The following is a 17,193-nucleotide window of genomic DNA, read 5'->3' as shown; positions in this document are numbered from 1 at the left end:
TAGAGGGTGCCAAATAGCTCACAGCCTGCAAACGGCTCCTCCACCAGCATGCTCGATGTCCCTTCTGCCCCCTATTGCATTAACCACTAAGACAACCAGGCCTCTGTAAAAATGCACATGGCACTCAGAAGGCAAAGAAGAGGCAGACTCCCATCCATAAACTGTCATGGATTACATGCTACACTACTGGAAAAAGAGATAGCAGAGTTTTTGCAGCAACACCCTCTCATAAAATCACTTAGGCTCAAGAATCAATCTGGCCGAAGACAGAGTAATTGCAGGAATTTTTGAACTACTGTTATGTACAATCCATGTTTTGTACTGAGAAACCAGAGGAGCTGTGTACTTCAAGGACTGGCCTAGGATGCTGGGGCTTTGCACAACCAGTATTTAATTTAAAATGTTTACAGACATGGATGAAACTGGAAACCATCATTTTCAGCAAACTGACACAAGAACAGAAGATCAAACACTGCATGTTCTCACTCCTGAGTGGGTGTTAAACGATGAGAACACAAGGACACAGGGAGGGGAACATCACACACTAGGGTCTGGGGGGTGAGGGGCTAGGGGAAGGAATAGCAGGGGGTGGGGGATTGGGGAGGGATAGCATTCGGAGAAATACCTCATGTAGATGACGAGGAGATGGATGCAGCAAACCACCACCAAGGCCTGTGTATACTTATGTAACAAACCTGCACGACCTGCACATGTACCCCAGAACTTGAAGTACAATAAGTAAATTTTTTTAAAACCTGTTTTCCTAGAAATAAAGGTATATGGATAAAACTGTTAAAAAAAAAAAAAAAAAAAGAAAAAAGAAAAGAGAGAGTGGCATTTCCTGAAGTCACTGATTCAAAAGAAAGGGGGTGGGGATTGACAATGGAAGTGATGAGATGTATTATCAGCACACACCCATAAGAGATTGGAAATGGGCAGAATTCTTCAAATTGGGCTCTGGTAATGTTTATTCCTTCAGCAGCTATTATACACCAATCCTGTTCTAATCATTGTCATATTCTTTATACCTGTTTCATCATCTCTAAACCCCACCAAAAGCCTTTAAGAATAGAAATACCATAGGCATTTCAGTGGCTTTATGCCCAGGGGAGGTAAAGAATAATTATGGACCTCGGACAGCTGTCAAGAGTTGGTTCAGAGATGTTCAACTTGGGATCAGATGGCGGATTTCAAAGCCAAAGAAAGGACCTTGTATCCCAATGTGTCCATTAGGGTTAGGTTTCACAGTGCCTGGATGGTGGCACTAGAAATGAGGTAGAAGTTTATGTCTTTCTCCAGAAAAAGAGCCTGAGAGATAGAAAGTCTGGTCTCAGATGGATGCTCTGTGGTTATGACAGACCCAGGATCTTCCCAGCATTCCTTGCTCTGACTATGGAGGGCTGTCCAGCGACCATGTTAAAAGCATCAGAATGAAGAAAAAAAGAAAAAAAAAAACATTCCAGAGTCTCCCACAGCACCTGTTTCCATCTTTGACCAGAACTTAGCCATGTAACCACACCAAGCTGCCAGAAAGGATAAGAAAAGCAGTCTTTGAGCACCCTAGCTAATCCCCCTGGAAATGTGCCCACCTAAAAACCAGGATCCTGCTATTTTGGAACAAAGAAGAAATTGAATATTTGGTAATGGGAGATGAAGAGATGTTTAATTCAAACAGCATTTTTTCAGATTAAGCAACAGAGGCCCTTGAGGAAGAGGCTGCCCAGCTTGGTTGGTAGCTGGCCCTGATCTAGACTCCCCAGATCCCTGGTTCCCCAGCTCCTTCTCCATTCCTGCTACACTCAGCTCAGCTTCCTGTAGTGACCAGCTATGTTTGTGAACAAAAATTTGGTCCCTTGCCTTTGTGGGTGTCCCTGAGATCTCCTAACCTGACAAGAAATTTGGGGCTATGTGAACCTCCTTAAAGAGTACAAGGCTCCATAGTCTGTCTTTGCCTGCAGTCCCAGAAAACTATACTGTCCCCCTCTCATATGCACACAATGAACACACAGGGTTTGCTTTCCTTCCTTGGATGGTGGCCTTTTATTTCTGCCACTCATGTAGCACACTCTGCCATATCCAGTGTCCAAGAGCTGAGATAAATGACTCTAACATGTACAAAGAAAATGCTCAAAAACTGCATTGGCACAAACTGAAATAAATCATTAGGAGGAATAGAGAGATAAAGCCAATGCCTCCTAAAAGAATGACTTCTAGAGGTAAAGTCCATGTCTAATATATTAGGGCATCAAGAGGTAACCCACGCAGAACTGAAAGCAACTACAAACTATTCCTTTGAGATCTCACTTGCCCTGGAATCTGTCACCAGCTTTTCATGGAAATCTCAGGCTTCACAATTAGATTGAGTCTGCTCTGATATCAGGGATGGTGCCTTTGACAATCGTGGCTGGGATTTACATCTTCTTGGAAAATGCCCCATTACAGGATGCCCACCACCCTTCTCTTGGGGATTAATCTTCTCTTTTTTAAGAGACAGAGTCTCACTGTGTCACCCAGGCTGGAGTGCAGTGGCATGATCATAGCTCACTGTAGCATTCAACTCCTGGGGTCAAGTGATTCTTCTGCCTCAGCCTCTCAAGTAGCTGGGGCCACGGGTTTATACTACCATGTCTGGCTTACTTATTTATTGCCTTTTATTTTTTAGAGATGGGGTCTTGCTATGCTGCCCAGACTGGTTTCGAATTCCTGGCCTCAAACAATCCTCCCACCTTGGCTTCCCAAAGTGCTAGGATTATAGGTGTAAGCCACTGCACCTGGCCTTGGTGATCAATCTTGAATATGAATGTAACCTTATACATGAATCCTATAGACCCTAGAAGCCTCTTTCCCTATTTTCCAGCAACTCCACCTACTCAGTTCATCACTAGACTCTAGGTGCTATGAATCAGGTACCTTATCCAGTTTCACTGACCATTATACACCTAGCATCTACCACGGTGTCAGGCACTCAATACATAACTTGGAATAAATGAATAAATCTAGTCTTCTAGTACATCACACAAAGCACTGTTTGTCACATCACTCCACTCAAGACTATCCAAGTGACTCCCCATTTCATGAAACAAATCCAAGCTCCTCACTCCTCACATCCATCTTCTGGGTGCCCACTGAAAAACCTTCCTTCCTCTCCCATCTGGAACCCCTCCTGCTCCCAGGCTGGTTTCTCCACGACCCTTCCACATGCTACATTGAGTACAGAGCCTCGTCTTCATCCCTGACTCTATTTTCTCTTCCCATCAAGCCCCCATCCTCTGAGGCCCCAACGTAAGTCAGTTTCACAGACTTGCATTCCTAAATCCAGCCAACAACAATTTTCCCTGACTTCAGATTAGAATCAGAATGTTTCATGTTTACATTGCACTTTATGGGTTATATAAAGCCCCTTCACATGGAATATGCCACTTGGTTGCTTCCAAATTCTAGCTCCATTCTATAAAAGTGGCTCAGGTAAGTTATGTGACCGATTCTAGATCCTGAGTCCAGAAGCAGCAGAGCAGAGACTCCAGCCTTGGCCATTCCATTGCAGGAGCAGTGCCCTTCGATGGAGTCCCATGGCTCCTCGTGGCACTGGACCTCGATAGCCTGACTGTCTTTGCCCGCAGCCTCATGGCCAGAGAACCATTCAACGAGCGCTCTTCATCTTGAGTGACAATGAACATGCGGAAAGAAAAGACCATCGTCAAGGAGAGGAAAGCAAAGCATGTGTGTGCATTTGTGCATATGAGAAAATGACATGATGGTTCTCTGGCCATGGTGCTGTGAGCAAAGACAGACAATGGAGCCTTGTACTCTTCAAGAAGGTTCATATAGCCCCGAATTGTTTGTCAGGTTGTGAGATCTCAGGGATACCCACAGAGGCAAGGGGCCAGATTCTTGTTCAAACATAGGGGTCACTACAGGAAACTGAGCTGGGTGTAGCAGGAACAGTAAAGGAGCCAAGGAACCAGGGGTCTGGGGAGTCTAGATCAGGGCCAGCTACCAACCAAGCTGGGCAGCCTCTTCCCCAAGGGCCTCTGTTTCTTAATCTGCAAAAACACTGTTTGGATTAAAGATATCTCCATCTCCCTTTCAATGAAAAGGTGTCCTCTGTTATAGAATTATGTTTTTCAGGGTCCAGTGTCCCACCCAAAGGGTCACTGCCAAATCAAACTTACTGCCCCGGTCAATGTCTTCTCCACTCCATCCTTGCATCTCCAAGAATCTGGATGTGCATGCATTTCCTGACTCTACCTACCTGCTTCACAAAACATTTCTCTGGCCAGCCTCTGTGAAATCCTGGAACACCCCACCACTACCGCCGCCCCAACCAGCACCCCCTCACCCACAACCCACACCCACAAGAGCCTGCAGGTCCCAAGGCGGGCTGTACAGTTTGCAAGCGCTGCCACCTGCTGGACGTTCTGCCTCTGGGCACCCCAGCTAGGGAGCATGCCCAAATGCAGGCTCCTCCTGCTCCCTGGGACAAGCCATGCATCATGGCAAGTGCACTTGTTATTTACACGATCGTCCCCAGGACCCCATCTGTTACCCTGGACCCTCTTTTTGATGTAATTGAGATTTTTTAAAGTTAGATGTATGAGAGCCCCATATCTAATCACTCAAACCTGCACGTCCAGGCTCCAGGCTCCTGGCCAAGGTTCCGCAAAGATAATAAATACCAGACACTAAAACTAGCCCGTCAGGCCTTTGGACAAGTGTTCTAAGAGCAGATGAGCCTGTGGCTTGGACCTAGTGGGTTGTCTCATGGCTCTTCCTGGAGCCCAGGTTGGGGAAGTGTCAGCTATTTAATTCCTCTGGTATCCCGGGGGAAAGTCACAGAGAGAAAGCAATAGGTGGTAGCTTCACGCTGTCCAGAGCTGCCTCAGGCTCTGCCCTGATTAAACCTGTAATCACCTTTTCAACTAGGGAGGCCTCAACTGGATGCTTAAAAAATATGGGGAGTGAACATGACAGTCGTGGAAATATTAAAATCTCAGAATGTTAGAGCTGGAAGAAATGGTATGGATCATCTGAGTTCAGAGAATGCAGATGAAAAATCCCCCAAGAGGTGAGTCATTTCCCAAGTTCTGTCAGCCTGTGATTGGTAGCACTGGCACAAGAGCTGGTATCACCTGACAGTCCAGTGCTCCTGTCCACTGCTCAATAATAGCTGACAATAGAGGCAGTGGGAGCAGGTGGAGGAGAAGAGCACAATTAGAGGACAAAAACCTGGTATCTAATTTTATGGAGTGGCTTGATGCAGGCTGTTTCCACAAATGTAAAATGTGTAATAAGACCATACACACAATGCTGTTGAGTGTGCTAAAGAAAATAACAAATAGAAAGCACTTAGCATAACATGCTTTACATGGTAAATGCAGATTGTATATATATTAGCTTATGTTATGTATTTATAATACTAATAAGCCTGTCCATGCAGTTGGCCACAAAACAACAGACCCATGCCTCTAGGCCTTTATCACTTAGAGAAGAAGAAGTGCTTCTATCATTCCATGAATAGTGTAGAAGCCTTCTAGGAAGAAAGGCTACTACCCTATTTATAGCCTATCTACTCTATGTATAGACTATTTATGCTATCCACACTGTAGAACAGAGATCCATATGCAGCAGTTACTCAACAGATCACAGTTCTTCACAGCTAACACCAAGCAATAACCCAAACTTGGATGTCAGTTCTAGCTCGAAGCCTATAAACTCAAGCATCAAAGGTGAAAATTTATATCCCATCAACATTCTATGATCAGATTCTGGGAAACCAGAAAAAGCACCTAATTAACAAAGATCACACTGCAGTTACCATAGGCCAGAAACTGTTCTAAATGTTTTACATCAATGAAACAATCTAACAATTCAGTGAGAAAATGAAAGCAATAAGAAGAGAATGTTCACAAGTTCCTGCTACCCATCTATACATCCATCTGCATATACCTACCCTCCCTTCTCTCCAGTCCCTGTGGATAAGTCATCTATGCCCATTTCTTTCCTGTCACCTATATCCCAACCCTTCTTACCTATTAAAACCTTTGTCCAGCAACTCTACTCTCACTCTCCCCTATCAGCCCGAGTCATTCGATATCATCCAAACTAACATCAAAATCTGCTGTGTCATGTCTGTAATTCCAGCACTTTGGGAGGCTGAGGCGGACAGACCACCTGAGGTCGGGAGTTCAAGACCAGCCTGACTGACATGGAAAAAACCCCATCTCTACTAAAAATACAAAATTAGCTGGGTGTGGTGGTGAATACATGTAATTCCAGCTTCTCAGGAGGTGGAGGCAGGAGAATTGCTTGAACGGGGAGGCAGAGTTTGCGGTGAGTCAAGATCACACCATTCTACTTCAGCTTGGGCAACAAAAGTGAAATTCTGTCTTAAAAAAAAAACAAACAAAAAAACAAACAAAAAAAAATCTGCGTGTTTTTCTCCTACTGAAACCAAAACAAAAAGTACACGCACAGACACACAAAACCCTCTCTTGACTCCACTTACCTCTAACTTGCATTTCATTTCTCTCCTTTGAGTGAAATCTCTGAAAGTTCTCTCTACCCACTGTCTCCAATTTCTCTTCCCAACTTACTCCAAGCAGTCTCTTACTTCTAGCACTCCACCAAAGCTGCTTGTCAAGGTTATGAGTGACTTCTACTCCAAGGGTCTAGCTTGGCCTTCATCTTACTTGATCTATAAGCAATATTTGATACAGTAGACCAATCTACTTATTTTTATTTATTTATTGAAATGGAGTCTTGCTTTCTTGCCCAGGCTTGAGGGCAGTGGTGCGATCTTGGGTCACTGTAATTTCTGCCTCCCAGGTTCAAGCGATTCTCCTGCTTGAGTAGCTGGGATTACAGGCATGCACCACCATGCCCGGATCATTTTATTAATTATTATTTTATTTTTAATAGAGACAGGGTTTCACCATGTTGGCCAGGCTGGTCTCGAACGCCTAACCTCAAGTGATCTGCCCACCTCAGTCTCCCAAAGCAATCTACTTAAAACACTTTCTTCTCTTGGCTTTCAGTGTATCACACTTGGTTTTCCCCATACCTTGCTGACTATTCCTTTTCAAACTGGTTTGCTGATTCCTCATCATTAACTTCTAAATATTGATTATCTGAATAAGTTTTATGGCTTAACTATCATTCCTAAGCTAGTGATTTCAAATGCACATATTCATCAACAACCCTTCTCTGACTTTCAGATCCATTTAACTAAGAGCCTTACATGTTTACCTTTAACATGTTCAAAAACTAAGTTCCAAAAATTTGTGATCTCATACCCCCATATGATCCATCAGCATCAACGCCAAACTACTTGCTATGTTGTCTAAGGCCCCATTCAAACAAAGCTAATTGAACTAATAAGTGAATCGAGCAAGGGTGCAATATACACAAGCAAAATTCAAAAGTCAAATTTTTTCTATATGATAGCAATGAACAAGTAGAAAATAAAAATTTTTAAAAAGTACTATTTATAGTAGCTCCAAAAAATATGGTGTGCATAGGTATAAATTTAACAAAATGTATACAAGCCTTATATACCAAAAACTGCAAAACATGGTCGGAAGAAATATAGAAGGCTTAAATAAATAGAAAGCATACCACTCACATTTGGAGAGATCCAATATTGTTAAAATGTTAATTTTCCCCCAAAATGACCTACATATTCAATGCAACCTCTATTAAAAGCTGAGAAGAATTTTTGGTAGAAATTAACAACCTCCAAAGAACCAAATAGTAAATCAATTTCCAAAAAGGGGATAAAGTTGAAAAGCTTAAACTATTTGATTTCAGAACTTGCAATAAAGCAAGAGTAATCAAGACAATGTGGTATAGGTGAAAAATTGCCTTATAGATGAGTAGAACAGAATAGAGAGTCCAGAAATAGGGTTATAAATTTACCATATTTACCATAAGGTACACTGATTTTCAACAAAGCTGCTGAGGTAATTCAAAATGGAAAGGATAGTTTTTTGGATAGATTATGCTGGAACAACTAGATAACGGCAATGTAAAAAAATAAATTTTAATCCTCAATTCACACATATGCCAAAATTAAGTTAAAATAGATAATAAACCTAAAGGCTAAATCTAAAAATTAAAATTAAATTCTAGAAGAAAACAAAAGGAAATCTTTAGAATTTGTAAATCTTTAAAGTCTAAGCAAAGATTCTTTAGAACACAAAAAGCATTAACTATGCAAAAAATTAAATATATTTTACTTCATCAAAATCAAGAACATATACTCTTTGAAAGATACTATTAGGAAAGAGAAAAGGTGAGACACAGGCTAGGAGAAAATATTCAATGACGGCATATATATGACAGGGGACTTACGTCCAGAAAATATTTTTAACATTATTTCAACTCAATAGGACAAAAAAAATTTTAACAAGCAAAAGATTTGAACACTTAATAAAAGAACTTGTACAAATTCCTGTCTTCTCTGGACAAAAACCATAGGTCATTGGCAACGACCAACCACCAACTCTCTTACCCTATTTGGGGCACAGAATTTTCTTTATTCTCCAATATAAACACCAAGTAGGAAGTAAGAATAATGTGGACAGAGGGGGGATTTCTCCCAGGAATTTTGCAAACTTTACATATTCTTACTCCTTGTTTCATTATATATATGATATATTCTGGAAAGGACTCTATGAATCTTAATGAGACCAACTTGGATCAAAAGCACAGGAAATGATGTTCAACATTAAGGGTCATTTAGATTAATGCAAACTAAGACTACAATAATATATTACTACCCACCCACTGGTATGACTTAAATCTAAAAGACTGCCAACAACAAGGGTTGGTGAAGATACAGAACAACTGGAACTCACATACATTGCGGGTGGAGGTGTAAAAAGCTGTGACTGCAGTGGAAAGCAGTGACATTTGTTTAAAGTTAAACCAATACTTACCTTGTGGTTTGCAGCAATTCCACAACTAGATGCAAGAAAAATGAAAAACATATGTCCACACACAAAAAAAGAATTGCCCATTGTGATCATAGCAGATTTATTCATAGAAGCCCCAAATTATCAACAACTCAAATGCCTCTCAGTAGTTGAAAGATTAAATTGTGGTATATCCACATAATAGAATCCATATAATGGCAATAAATAGAAATAAAGTAGCGATACTGATAACAGTATGAATGAATTTCAAAATCATTATGCTGAGTGACAGAATACAGACACAGAAGAGTATATACTGTTCCTTTCCTTTTATATGAAATCCTAGAAAAAATGACTAATTACTGATGACAGAAGGCATGTCAGTGATTGCTTAGGGCCAGGGATAAACTATAAATAGGGATACTTTTAGGGGATAATAAAAATGTTCTATGTTTTTATTGTAGTGGCGATTACATGGATGTCTACAGGTCTACGTTTTTTAAAACCTACTGAATAAGTATATTTTATTTTATGAAAATCATAGCTCAATTAAGTTACCCCCTCCCCCCAAAAAAAGCCAAAATGTTTACTATGACCTAAATGCCCCAACACAGTCTGGCCTGACCATTACTTCTCTGATCTCACCTTCTATTATCCTCACTCCTATTATCTTTACCAGCTTCAGATTCCTTTTACCTGCTATTCCCTTTATTTGGAATGTTTTTGCTATATTCACCTGGTTGGATCCCTTATGCCCTCTGGTTCTTTACTCAAAGTATTATTTCTTTCAAGAGGCTTTCTATGACCACATGGTCTCATCTCAAACCCTTCTCTCATGCTTTCTACTGCTTTTCCTGCTTTAGTTTTTCTCTTCAGCTCTCACTACTTTGCAACATACTGATATGGCCTGGTTATAGTCTGTCTCATCCCATAAAGAATTTAAGAATTTTAATTCAAGAATTTATGCTCCATGAGACCAGATATTTTTGTCTGTTTTTCTTCACTGCTATTTCCCTAGAGTCTGAAATGATATCTAGCCATGGCAGACATGGCCAGCTGTGGCAGAGATAGCCAGCTATCCCCCATAGAGTCTCATAAAATAGATATGATACTGTAAGTCCACAGCCAGGGACAGCATTTCCCAGCCCCCTTTCTCCAGATGTGTTGCAGGACAATTCTTGCTAATGAAAAGTCAATAAAAGTGATATGTGTTACTTCTAGGTGAAAGTGGTTAAGATCTAAGTGGGGTATGCCTTCATCACCCTCTCTTTCAACAACCACACAACCACCAGTTCGAAATGAAAGAGTCTGAGAACCTAGTGGGTGGAGGAGCCACAAGATGGAAGGAGCCTGGATCCCTGAATCACCACATGGAAGGCACATTTTAGACTTTTATGTGGAGAAAAAAAATAATTAACTTTGATTTTTCTTAGGTGGGGAAACTCATTTGCCACAGCAGCTATTATTACTCTAATAACTGGCACAGGGTCAGTGCTCAATAAATATGTTTGGAATGAACAAATGGATGTCATTAAAGGACAATATATGCTTTTGTAATAAATATATAATCTGGTATCACACCATGAAACAGCCCATGCCATATTGCATACTAATGATGCACTACTGGCTGATGACTGCACCTGGAAGTACAATTAGCAATTTCATCAATTAGGCTCAGTTTGCTGGAAGATAATCATGTGTGAGCTTAATTAAAACTTTGTGCCTCAGTGACAATTGTTAATACCTTGAAAGTATAGCCTGATACTGAAATACAGTGTGAAAATAAAACACAGAATGATGCTTTCCTACATTCACTATTCATGAACACCGTTAGCATAAAACAAAGGCAAAGATAACCATTTAAAGCCAGAAAATTAAATATGTGATGAAAATGTACATAGAATCCCCAATGCACACACACGGTAACCATGAGGCATGAGGATGGGAGTGATGTGGGGTCAATTACCCATCATTTAAACACATGTCCTGCAGAGCAATGTACTGGGATCTACAACATTTGAAAGTACTCTTCACCAACCCAACCCAACCCAACCCAACCCAACCCAACCCAACCCAACCTGGCAGAGAACTTACTTTGATTCCTTTATGGCCATCAGGTGAAGTTTCAGGACTCTGGGATAGGGACACTCTATAGGAGTCACCAAAGTGATTTTACCACCCATTCATTCCCATTTGAGGAAAAGTTAACCAATGTTCAAATGGTATTTGCACTGCTCTGAGTCCTTGCTTAATTAAGATTGCTTTCAACTGGGTCTTCTGAAGTTGAAATATTTAGGAGAATCCTGTTCTCACTCCATAACCAAATTCCCTGGGCACGAGAGACCATCTGTTCTGAAGGGGCTAGGTGTCCCAATTCCTGTCTTCTCTGGACAAAAGCCATAGGCCATTGGCAACAACCAGCCACCAACTCTCTTACCCTATTTGGGGCACAGAATTTTCTTTATTCTCCAATATAAACACCAAGTAGGAAGTAAGAATAATGTGGACAGAGGGGGATTTCTCCCAGGAATTTTGCAAACTTTACATATTCTTTCTCCTTGTTTCATTATATGTATTATATATTCTGGAAAGGACTCTATGAATCTTAATGAGACAAACTTGGATAAAAGAGACAATAGTTAAGGTTTGTTGATACCATATCACTCCTATGAAACAAAAAGAAATACTAAAAACATAGTAGGTGTCAGGGAATCTACAAGACCATAAATTGTTATTTTTTAGACTCTTCTTTAACAAAAGGAAGTTACATTAGCAAATTTTGAGGTCGGGAACAATACTTCCTTTTTTTTTTTCCCTACTCTCCTTCCTGTGGAGCCTAGTACAGTACTGGATTCAGTTAATATTTAGTAAATATATATGGAGGATGGACCTACATCTAAGACTACTTGCGTTAAACTTCTAGCAGCAGCTGCCTAATGTCCGCAGCTTTGGAGAATTCACCAATTCATTGGCGATGCCTTGGTGTACATTTTCTCCTAATTATCTTTTTGCTTAATTAAGATGTTTGGCCTCGATCAGAGATGTCAGGGCATGAAAATATTTGTCAGGGCTGCCCCCTGGGGTCAAGTGTGAGATATGGATTCTGGATTACCTGCATGGAATATGAGCAGCATTCACTGGATAACGGCCCATAACAAAGGTACAAAATCATTCTTAGTCAAGAAAAACTATCCTTTAGGGAAAAAAAGGGCAATCAAAAGTCACAACTTACCAATTTCTAATTGCCTTGTTAGTCAATGAGTAGTTCAAATGTCGCCAAGGTCTCATCACCTTGCAGATAGAAATAAAGTAACAATACATCAGTAATTTGCAGTTCCTGTTCCTCTTCCCCTATGGAAATTTTAAACCTATCCTCAAAAATTTCCAGAAACCCCGGATGCAGATTTACTTCTATTCATAAACCTGTGTCTCAGGTACAGTCCCCAAAGAGCACCTCCCATATTCTTCCTCCTCTTGGAGAGCGGCCACTCACAGAAAAATCAACTAAAACCCTCATCACTGCCACAGCTGAGTCCCAAGTTAAGTGACGAAATGGACAAAGTTCACCTCCCTCGTGCTTCCTGTTTCACTTTGTCCTATAGTCCCCAAACAGCCTTCAAAATCTCTCCTAAAAATACCCCCTCCTTTTTTTTTTTCCTTCTTGCCCTAACCCTTCTCTTCCTAGGGACCTTTGGCTATTTCCAGCAAGTGGGGAAGGAAACAGAACTTGAGACTCTCAGCTGTGGCAGACAAGATGTTATCTCTCCTTTTCCTTCTTTTCTCTTACAAAATCATGTCTTTCGTGGGAACATGTATGGATCTAGAGGCTATTATCTTAAGCAAACTAAGGTAGGAACAGAAAAACCATATTCTCACAAATACCGCATATTCTTACTTATAAATGATGAGAACTCACAAACAAAAAGAAGGAAACGACAGACACTGGGGTCTAGTTGAGGGTGACAGGCGGGAGGAGAGAGAGGAGCAGAAAAGGTAATTACTGGCTCTTGGGCTTAATACCTGAATTACGAAGTAATTTCTGTAACAAACCCTCATGACCTAAGTCTATGTAACAAAATCTTCACATGTACCCCCGAACCTAAAAGTTTAAAAAAAATTTTCTTCCAGTTTCTTCTGATAAAACAAAAGTTCCATGGTTAGTAGAAGGCACTAGAACTTGAAGCTGGGGAGGGGCAGTGAGCCATTTCCCTCCCAATTCTAGGCCGTTCCAGGACATGCTGATACTGGTGCAAAGAGAACCATTGCTGTGAAATGCACGCACCTGCAGATTGTGACACGTAGGTGAAGTTATGGGAGTGGACTTCACCCCAGCATAACTGACTGGAAAGAGCCACGGGGAAGATCGGCAAGTTTTTACACCCCCCACAACCACGTCTCACCTCATTAATGTTATTGATACAATGAGGGAAACCCCTGTCCTCTTGGACTGGTGGGCTCTCTCTTGTGTCCATTTCAACCATTTGTGACTCAGAAGGCCGGCGAGGCCTCTTCCTCCACTCATTCCTGAGTCTTCCATCTCAGTTCCTCTGGCCTGTGTAATGTTGTTTCCCTTCAGCTATGGTCCTGTCCAATCTCTGCCCTCTTCCTCCTCACTTCCTCTTCCTCTTCCTCTTCCCTCTTCCATGCCTTTTCCACCTCCTGTTCCTCCCACCTTCTTCCTTTAGGTCCCTTTTCTTGGGAAGCTGCTCCTTCCAGCCTTCCCACCATCCTCTGCCATCCCATGGCTCTTGGCCACTCCCTCTGCCCAGAAAGGCTTCATTTCTCTCTGTTTCGCTGGTTTCACTAGTGCCATTAAGCCTTTTCTTCTTATTTTCTAGAAACACTCAAAAAATCCATAATGCTTCAAATAAATACCAGGTGCTCAACACCCTTTACAGCAAGAATCCCCTCATATGGCTGGACGTCTGGGTAGAATGAAGTGTGTGTTCCTCCCCATCACTCTCCCAGCTCCTGCCACCTCTGTTTCAACATTTCAGCTTCTGTTAGATTTCGGCACCTTAAGAGTCTCCCTGCCACTGCTTCTGCAAATTAAGGGTATGATTTTGAAAGACAGCCTTCGACCCAGAATGCTAACATGCTGCTAAGGAAGCTGTGGTTTGATGAAGTGCTGTTGTGATGAGGGAAGAAGGATCTGTAAGCACACATGTGCATGCACAAATACACACATACATACTGTGCAAAGCCACGTGCCTGCAGAAAGCTAATGGCACCCTAAGCAGGGCTGAGCTCCCAAGTGAGAGGAGATCATCCCTCATCCCTGACACTTGCAGTCCATTAATATCTGCGTATGCTCTGTGACAGAAAGGAGAGAATATAAAGAAGAGATTCCCTCTGAGTTTGGATGTGTGAGAATCTCTCCTGTCCCCCAACCAGCACAAGCAAGGAAACACGTAACATTCAAAGTTAGTAAAATGATAGAACAGTAGCTAGTGACTTTTCTTCAGGGCCACACTGCTAATCATGGCAGTTACAAGAAGAGACTTAGAAGAAGTACCCAAAATCTCTATCCAGGGTTCTGTCTTAAGTAGCACACACCAGCAGTGATGTCAGCTAGTGACAATTTGTCACTTCTCTACCTTAGCTATTTAGGAACAAGTTGAAACTGGCAGTTAACATTTGCAGGAGGGGCTCAACTCTAGAAAAATGGTTTGTGGAAAACCGCATGGAAGAACAAAAAGATAAATTGACAAAGGCTATAAGTGTTTAAAAAAAGGACTCTATTTCATAAAGTGATTCACCATAGAATTCCCATGAGCAACAAACACTTCTATTACATTAAAATATGATCCTATTTGCCAAAATTCTAGCTTTATACAACTTTTTAGGAACATGTTATTACATCAGGAAGTACAGAGCTGCCTAAATAATGTGCAAATAGCATCCCTGGGGGAAGTTCAATTGTAGAACCAAAGTAAATTTTCATCTGTGTTGGTGAAAAGTGCCCCAAAACATATTCAAAGGGTATTAATACAACCTGGATTGACAGGCTCTTATTAAAAAAAAAAAGAAATCTCAAGTGTAAATAACAAAGATGAACTTCAGTATTATCCCTTCCATTTGGGGGTGGAAGGCAGGGACTGAGCAGCTAGAACCAGGTCAGCTTGAGTCTCAAGAATGGAGCAGCACCAACAAAGCTGTGCAATAATGAAGTCCTACCATGGTGAAGAAGAAGGGTTTCTAGGCACATGTGTGTACACACGTCCCCACACATACAGGCCATGCAAAGCTAAGTGCCAAGAGGAATTTTTCTATTTCCTATTACTTTTTTTTTTTTTTTTTTTTTTTTGAGATGGAGTTTTGCTCTGTAGCCCAGGCCAGAGTGCAGTGGCGCAATCTCAGCTCACTGCAACCTCCGCCTCCCAGGTCCCAGTTCAAGCAATTCTCCTGCCTCAGCTTCCCGAGTAGCTGGGATTACAGGAATGCATCACCATGCCCAGTTAATTTTTGTATTTTCAATCGAGACAGGATTTCACCATGTTGGCCAAGCTGGTCTTAAACTCCTGACCTCATGATCTGCCCGCCTCGGCCTCCCAAAGTGCTGGAAATACAGGCATGAGCCACCACACCTGGCTTCCTGTTACTCTTTAAGCAACATGGGAACTTCACTATTGGCCAAAAATATGAAAACAGTATTACTTGAGCAACTGCTAACGCCAAGCGTTGGGAATATGCAGGAACTTCACTCATTTTGGCCCCACCTCCCAAAGTGAAATGTTCATTCCAAGCTGAATTTGTACACCCATCTTCTCTCCCTCTCCATGCAGAACATGCCTCGTCAAAACAAGGCTGAACATCTACATGGCTTCTCTTCTCTTCTCCTGAGGTCCCAAGGCCATGGATAGAGCTTCCTGCAAACATCTGAATGTACAACTTTTTCTTATAAAAAATAAAAATCTTGGCTGGGCACAGTGGCTCACACCTGTGATCACAGCATTTTGGGAAGCCTAGGCAGGCAGATCACTTGAGGTCAGGCATTTGAGACCAGCCTGGCCAGTATGGTGAAACCCCATCTCTACTGAAAATACAAAAAATTAGCCGGGCGTGGTGGCAGCTGTAGTCTCAGCTACTCAGGAGGCTGAGGCAGGAGAATCACTTGAACCCAGGAGGTGGAGGCTGTACTGAGCTGCGATCCTGTTACTGGACTCCAGCCTGTGTGACAGAGCGAGACTTCATCTAAAAAAAAAAAAAATGAAAAAGAAATCTCAAGTGCAAATAACAGAGATTAACTGCAGTATCATTTCGTCCATTTGGGGGTAGAAGGCAGGAATTCTGAGAAGCAAAACTAGCATGAACAAGGTGGCAGTACTTTCCACTGCCTCTCCTTGTATCAAGGCAGCCCCTCTTTTCCCTCGCATCTTTGCAGTCCCAGCAGACATGAGACAGCACTGACCTGAGATTCTGTGTCTCCTGGACCACCTGCAAGATCTCTCTGCATGGAATGATGGTACACAAGACAGCCAGGCCTCTCCAGTCCGCTGCCCTGCCTCCAATGGATTGGCTATCGGATTTCATTGTATTTTTTCCTAGCCTTCTTCTGCTGGCACAGCAGCTTCTTCACAGTGTCAGTCCAGAAGAAATCTTTTCATTATGACTCACAGCTGTGATCCTCAGGTTAAAATAAATTACTCATGAAAGGGCAGCCTGGGGTAGAAAGCGGTGGCATCAGAAGAAACCCCAGCTTCCAAGGGAGAAGGAACTTCAAGGATTTATTGACATGAGGGAGATCACAGCTCTGGCTTCAGGCCTGGCTGCTGACATTTGCGATAGATTTAGGCACTGCCGTTTGGCTTGGAATTATTTTTTAAATCAAGCTAAGAGGTCATAGTGAGGTGTTCTGATCTGCTGATGGTGGTCTTCCTGATGCCTTAGTAAAATTAAGAGAGAGTAATGAGAATCATTTATTCCTCTCCTCTTCCTTAGCTCTTCTTAGTCTCCTCCTCCCCACTTCTAATTCTGTCTTGAAACTTTTTCTTGTTTCTTCTTCCCTCTTCTCCTTGTTCCTCCTGGCTGTCACTACTTCTTTGGAGTGTACCCAAAAGAATAGCAGAGCCATTTGCGGCCAGAACACCCAGGTGACAGGGTCTGTGTATAGCCCTGATTCCAGGGCCCTGATCCCAGGCTTGCCTTTTAGCGTCTGCTACCCTTCTGGGCACTCAGCTCTGAAAAGAAAGAGCCCAGGCACAAGAGAAAAAAGGAACCATCCTGCATCACTTACATAGTGGTTCTTAATTTTTAGAGTCTTCCCTTCAACTGCTATACC

At 42.0% G+C, this 17,193-nt stretch overlaps 1 long non-coding RNA gene across 1 annotated transcript in view; it reads right to left on the bottom strand.

Moving 5' to 3' along the window:
* LOC141580858 (uncharacterized) overlaps positions 1 to 16,981 on the bottom strand; it is a 565,368-nt gene extending 548,387 nt beyond the window's left edge. Inside the window, exons 1-2 of the long non-coding RNA XR_012513254.1 lie at positions 16,324 to 16,981; positions 12,145 to 12,203 (exon numbers count right to left, since the gene is read on the bottom strand). This is a non-coding gene — a long non-coding RNA (uncharacterized LOC141580858). The remainder of the gene's footprint in view (positions 1 to 12,144; positions 12,204 to 16,323) is intronic.
* Positions 16,982 to 17,193: the final 212 nt, after the last annotated feature.

Source organism: Saimiri boliviensis, chromosome 13 (assembly GCF_048565385.1).
Source record: "Saimiri boliviensis isolate mSaiBol1 chromosome 13, mSaiBol1.pri, whole genome shotgun sequence".
In the NCBI taxonomy this organism is placed as follows: Eukaryota; Metazoa; Chordata; class Mammalia; order Primates; family Cebidae; genus Saimiri; species Saimiri boliviensis.
Note: the sequence above shows the minus strand (reverse complement) of the source record. Positions and strands in the feature narration are given on the sequence as shown.